This window comes from Haemaphysalis longicornis, unplaced genomic scaffold (genome assembly GCF_048455015.1).
Source record: "Haemaphysalis longicornis isolate Haplotype H1 unplaced genomic scaffold, Haemaphysalis longicornis Haplotype H1 scaffold_61, whole genome shotgun sequence".
Taxonomy (NCBI): domain Eukaryota; kingdom Metazoa; phylum Arthropoda; class Arachnida; order Ixodida; family Ixodidae; genus Haemaphysalis; species Haemaphysalis longicornis.
Window position 1 is genome coordinate 123,617 of NW_027526409.1, and position 6,000 is coordinate 129,616.

General features: G+C 43.0%; 1 long non-coding RNA gene across 1 annotated transcript in view; it reads left to right on the forward strand.

Moving 5' to 3' along the window:
- LOC144144096 (uncharacterized) overlaps nt 1-3,136 on the forward strand; it is a 33,854-nt gene extending 30,718 nt beyond the window's left edge. The window contains exon 3 of the long non-coding RNA XR_013317155.1: nt 2,976-3,136. This is a non-coding gene — a long non-coding RNA (uncharacterized LOC144144096). The remainder of the gene's footprint in view (nt 1-2,975) is intronic.
- Nucleotides 3,137-6,000: the final 2,864 nt, after the last annotated feature.

Below are 6,000 nucleotides of genomic sequence, written 5' to 3' on the forward strand. Positions count from 1 at the left end.
ATAAAGACCACTGTATGGCCTCCTACCACACGTTTTCAAAATGCTTTTCAATATTCCCAGCGTTCTGTCTCCGCCGCAAGATCGGTTTGGCGAACTACCGATAGCGCCACACGGGCCAGTTAAAGATGTATACGAATGTCCTCCCATGGAACAATCACGTAAAAGTGTTCAGCATTGATCAATACACAAGCGGGGGTGCCAAACGCACAATCGCCAAAAACTAATCTTTAACCAATTGCCCACAAACCGTACCACAGGCCAATAGAAGGGCAGGAAAATAGAGGAAGAAACGTTAAGACTCATGCAGCCGCGCAACATATACCGAGTATTGCAGAGGTTGCCGTACCACAAATTTAGCTGCACCAAAGAAAGTAAAAAAAACACCATCACCAGGACAGCATAGAAAATAGTTCTCAACTTCGCAAGTTTAACCGTGAGAGAAGCTAACAATGGGTGTGACACCGAGGCAACAGAATGGACATGCCGAGACGGGTGTTGAAGAAGAGAAGGCCATTGACCCGATGGAAGAATGAATTAACAATATCAGGAGCAAAGAATGGAATCGGGAAACGCAGAACAGAAGTGGGATAACGTCAATAGGATAAGGTTTCACCCTGCAGTCGTCATAAATAAGATGTTGTTTATAATGACGATGGATATGTTCTCAACTTGTGTCTTCATACGCCTTTCAGGAAATCGGAGAACCACTCTCCTAGCACTAAGAGTGCGGCAGGAAGAACAATATTTGGAGGGGCCATCGTATAAAAGACCGGCACACCGCCGCCCTCCCTTTTTGGAAGGAGCTAATGCACGCCATGATGAACACAGCACCGATCCAACTACTTATCTAACAAACTCATGGACACAACAATACACAACAAGAGGCGACCTGGCAGGATCCCGTTCATTGGACGAAAGTTACAAAATCATGCAACCACAGTATACACTGACTTCGACATGTACGACAGCACGAGGCGACAATTGTCGTAGTTGACTATTCCAGCAATCTTTGTCACTGCACGTCCCTCCTTCATACAGAAACAAAGAAGCAGAAGTTGGAGACATCCTTCTGACAATCCTTCTAGTGAAAGTAACAAAGAGTAGCGTAAACGTTATACATGCATACTGAAAACGCATTATACTTTTTTCTGCATGCCGAATACTTAAGCGTTCGGGAGAGATATTCCCATCCGCAGTTCCAAAGTTGACAACGACACCTGGACTGGACACCCGGACAGAATTGTGTATAAGAGAACAAGGCACTGACCAAGAGGCACACTAACTCACAGACTCAGCTTTTTGCGAACACGACTACCACACCGCCCTCCTAGAAAAACCTTAAGAAAGAATCGTCATGCTATGCCATGGAACACTATATTTCAACGTTCTACAAAGAGGTGTCAATGCCGAAGAATTACAAAATCTGTGGAAGAGAAAACAACCCAAGTACTTGCAAATCTGCGTCCGTTTTAGGTTTTAGGTGAAAACAGCAGATGTTATTTTAAAGCGCTTCTAAATTCTGGGAAATATCCACCGTCGTGCACAAAACCTTCCGGGTGTAGGTTGCGTTATGGGGAGAACAATTGAAACATTACACATCCCACTTCTTCTAGACATGTGAAGAAGCTTTGAGCATCACGTTACAGAACGTTACCAGCAGCACGTTAGCTGATTTAGAGTGCAAGAGAACAAGCTGCTGCACCTGGTGCCCTAAACACTAATCTTTTAACTCCATGTTCCTAAACCCGAACTATTTTTCCCAAACAAAGATCTTCTCTCTCTCTCTCTTTCGCTTTCTCTCTGTGTCTCTCAAAAAGCAAAATTATTCAGCCCGGCCTAGACATCACCGAGTAAACATCTTGAAACACTAGTACTGACACCTCGTCGTTTAAACTAACCAATACCTTTGATAATGAACCTTTCATGCTCACGTTTGAGCCACAGAAGCGCTGAGAGCCGTTGTCTTTCCTGGTTCACGGTGATAATAAACCTCCTTGGTAACCTTTACTGCTCGTGAAGCATCGATCGGAAATGCAGCAACCGCTGCAAAAACGGTCCATGGGAGTAGAAGTATTGCTATCGCGCCTTGCATCGTAGGATCTAAACGTAGATGTCTCTACTAGTTTTTGCGAGTGTTTTTCTGTTAGCCTTTTGCCACCTTCAACACTTCTAGATTTCATCACAGCTTCTCGCCTGTTTCCGTTACAGGTCTCCGTTTTCTTTTCGCCCATCCTACATAACGCAATGTATACACTCGCACATACTAGTCACTGACTCAGGACTTTCATGCCAATCCTGGACCAATTTTTTAGTATTTTCACATGCATGGTCCATTGAAAGAAAGTCGGGTCGCGGATTGCTGAGATGGCCACAGGAACGATGATCCAGGAGTCTGAACGTACCCGTCATCTTTGTGCTCATTGCGACTCGGTGTGGTTTAAACCACCGCAAGTGGTTGTTGGTGACATCCCGACGGTATCTTTTCTGATTTGTAGTGTTCTGTTGTTAGACTTTTATTTTGCCTCGTTACGACACCGTATTGAATCAGCTTTTCAATTAGCTTTTGTAAAAGGTAGTCGCACGTGTACTGTAAATGAGATGAACGCTGGTATTCTCAGTTGCACTCAAGCGTTTCGTTTCTAATACGCCTAAGCTTTATTTGAGCTAAAACACGTGTACAGTTGTGAACCATGCAATAAAAGAGAGCGAGAGAAAGAAAGTTCTTTATTGGAATTAGAAAGCCGTGTTGTATCACTTGTTTGGAGGGCTCTAGTGTATATATGCTTTGTATTCCTGTTGTTTTGAATACGAGGATTGCTTTTCGCAAAGGTATTCGGTTTTAGATGTAGTAGAAGATTAAAAACCTAAATCGAGAAGGGACGGCAGAAAGCTACTTGTTATAGGAAAAATATTTTTATTATTGAAAACTACTTTGCCTTGTATTGAAGGCTATGCAATTTTCTGTTTTTATGCAGGTGCTTCCGAGCGAACGACAAAAGGTGTCAGCAGTCGTTCCCAGGAGATGGTCCATATCCGAACTGCTGTGGAATAGCCGTGGTGTGCTCAAGGATGATAGAATAAGGATAAATGCGATTTTTCACTGCGAGTGTGGCTGATAGCACGTGCTCGAAATTGGATGAGCTTTTGAGCAGCAAATACACATGTAGTGTGAAGCGACAATATTCATACTACCCGCTATACCTGCTTTTCGAAAAAATTCGAACTTATTGCCTATGTTCTAGCTCATTACTACACTAATAAACACACACTCTATATTTAAGACGACACAACTGGTTAATCCGCCGAAGGTAGCGACAAAACAAGCCATCACGTCAACCTTGCATGTAAATATTTATTGATGGTACCAGAAAGATCGGTACCATGGGTAATAGAGATTGGCACCATATGTTAGGAAGATGGTTGTAAGTGCAAGCTGCACCCCTATAGGTTTTTAAATAACCTATGAATCTATGACCTACACTTAGACAACTATATGTGTTGATTGATTCGTTTACCAGCATTTAATATCTTGCAGACAGTAAGGAGGTGAGTGGCGTAATACAACATTCTGCGACATGCATTGACATATTCAACATAGCGTTTTACCAATGGCGGTTTTGATATGTTTGGTATCCAGGAAAGCTGCGATGATGGAGGGAAGGTGGATTCAGTTTTTGCTTGTGTAAGGCTATTGCAGTGCTACAAGGGTAATAAGCGAATAAGTTACACCAACTTCGGAACTGTGGTCACTACAACATATAAAAAACGGTTGCCCGAAAAGCCGTTCCTTGAAATGGTTATTGGTGGTAGCTTTTGTGAAAAAAACGCTAGACGAAAGGGTAATTTCCACTAAAGTAAGGCTAGCGTACCGGGAGCAGTTGAACAAAAGGAAGCGCGCTGCACGATTTGGAATGGTTTCAATGCTGTTGGGGAGTGTGATGTTAGCAGGGTCCCTATTCGCCTATGCGTATTCTTGTTTCGGCAGAGCTAATGTTTCTGCAATTAGTTTCCCCAAAGAAGCCGCACATTGGCACATTCTACAAAATTAGCTTACCATGCGTGTGTCATTGATGAAATAATAATTGACATGTGTGGTCGAGAACGTTTTGTCGAGATTTTATTCTAAAATATTTCTTTCTATATAAAACTAATTCTTGTACCCTGTGGTGTGATCATGCGCTAACATTTGCTCAGTTAAATTTCATGTACCACTTGTTTCACTATAAAGAAGCTTTATAATTTCGGCTTGCAGTTCGCGAAATCATTCAGGTCAGCAATTTGATGGCAAAGAACGCAGTAGCCAGCTAAGGCTACAATATATTTTTCAAAACCCGCGAGAACTTCATTTGAGAAGCACAGGACAAAAAAAAGTTGAAGAGTGATCTACTTTTGTATTCCAAGACGTAAGGCGCGATAGCGATACTTCTACTGCCATGGAGCATTTTTGGAGCAGTTGCTGCATCTCTGATGTATGCTTCACGAGCACTAAAGATCAGCAAGGACTGTTTATTATCTCCATTGCCCACGAAAGACAACAGCTCTCAGCGCTTCTGTAGCTTCAAACGTGAGCGTGAAAGGCTGCAAATCCAAGGTGTCGGTCAGTTTTAAGGACGAGCTGTCAGTGTCAGTGTTTTGGCATGTTTATTGGGTGACGTCTAGGCCGGGCTGAAAACTTTTGCTGTTTCAGACACAGAGGGAAAGATAAAAAGAGGTATAGAAGGTCTTTGTTTTGGAAAAAAAATAGCTCATGTTTAGAAGAATGGGTTGAGATTGAAGTGTAGGGCACCAGATCCAGCCGCTACTTCTCTTGCACTCTCAATGAGATCGCACTGGTTTTGATGTAACATGCTGCTCCAAAGTGCCTGCCATGTCTCGAAGATGTGGAATATTTAATGTTGCAGTTGTTCTCCCTTAAAAGTACTCTGGTCATGGCAATGTTGCGTGAAATAGGGTGGATGTTTCCCAAAATTTAGAAGCGCTTTAAGGTAGTATCTGATGTTCGCACCGAACACTTTAAACGCACGCAGATTTGCAAGTACTTGCGTTGCTTTGTCCTCCACAGAGATTGTGATTCTTCGGCACTGAGCCCTATTTGTAGCAAGGTGAAAGATCGGGTTCCTGGGAATAGGATCAAAGTTTGTTCCTAAGGTTTTACGATCAGGACACCGTGGTAGCCATGGTCGGAAAAATCTCGGTGTGTGAGTTAATGTGCCTCTTGGACAGTGCCTGGTTCTCTTCCAGACAATTGTGTCCGGATGTCTAGGTGACGTTGTGAACTTTTGTATTATGGGAATAGCCTACCGAAACGCTTAAATATTCTTCCTGCAGAAAACAGTATATAGCAATTTTAGTATACTTGTAATGATGTTTACGCTTCTCACTGATACTTTCGCTAGTCGAATTCTCAAGAGGATGTCTCTAACTTCTGCTCCACTGTTTCTGTTGGTAGGAGGGGCGTGCAGTGGGAAATATTGCAGGAGTAGTCAACTACTACAATTGCGGCCTCCTTCTGTCGTGCATACCGGAGTCGGTGTATACGATGGTCGCATGATTTCGTAAGTTTCATCGAATGATCGTTATCCTGCCAAGTCGCCTCTTCTTGTGCATTATTGTGTCCATAAGTTTGTTACAGATGTAGTTGGATCGGTGCCGTGTTATTCATGGCGTGCAGTAGTTCCTTACGAAAGAGTGTGCCGGTCTTTTATACGATGGCCCCTCCCAATATTGTACTTCCACCTCACCCTTAGTGCTGGGATAGTGGTTTTCTGCTTTCCTGAAACGTGTTAAGAACACACCTGTTGAGGACATATCCATCGTCATTATAACCAACATCCCGTTTAGGACGACTGCACGTTGAAGGCTTATTCCATTGACCTCAACCCACTTCTGTTCTGCGTTTACCGAGTCCATTCTTTGCTCCTAATATTGTTAATTCATTTTTCCATCGGCTTAATGGCCTTCTCTTCTTCAACACCCGTCTCGGCATGTCCATTCTGTTGC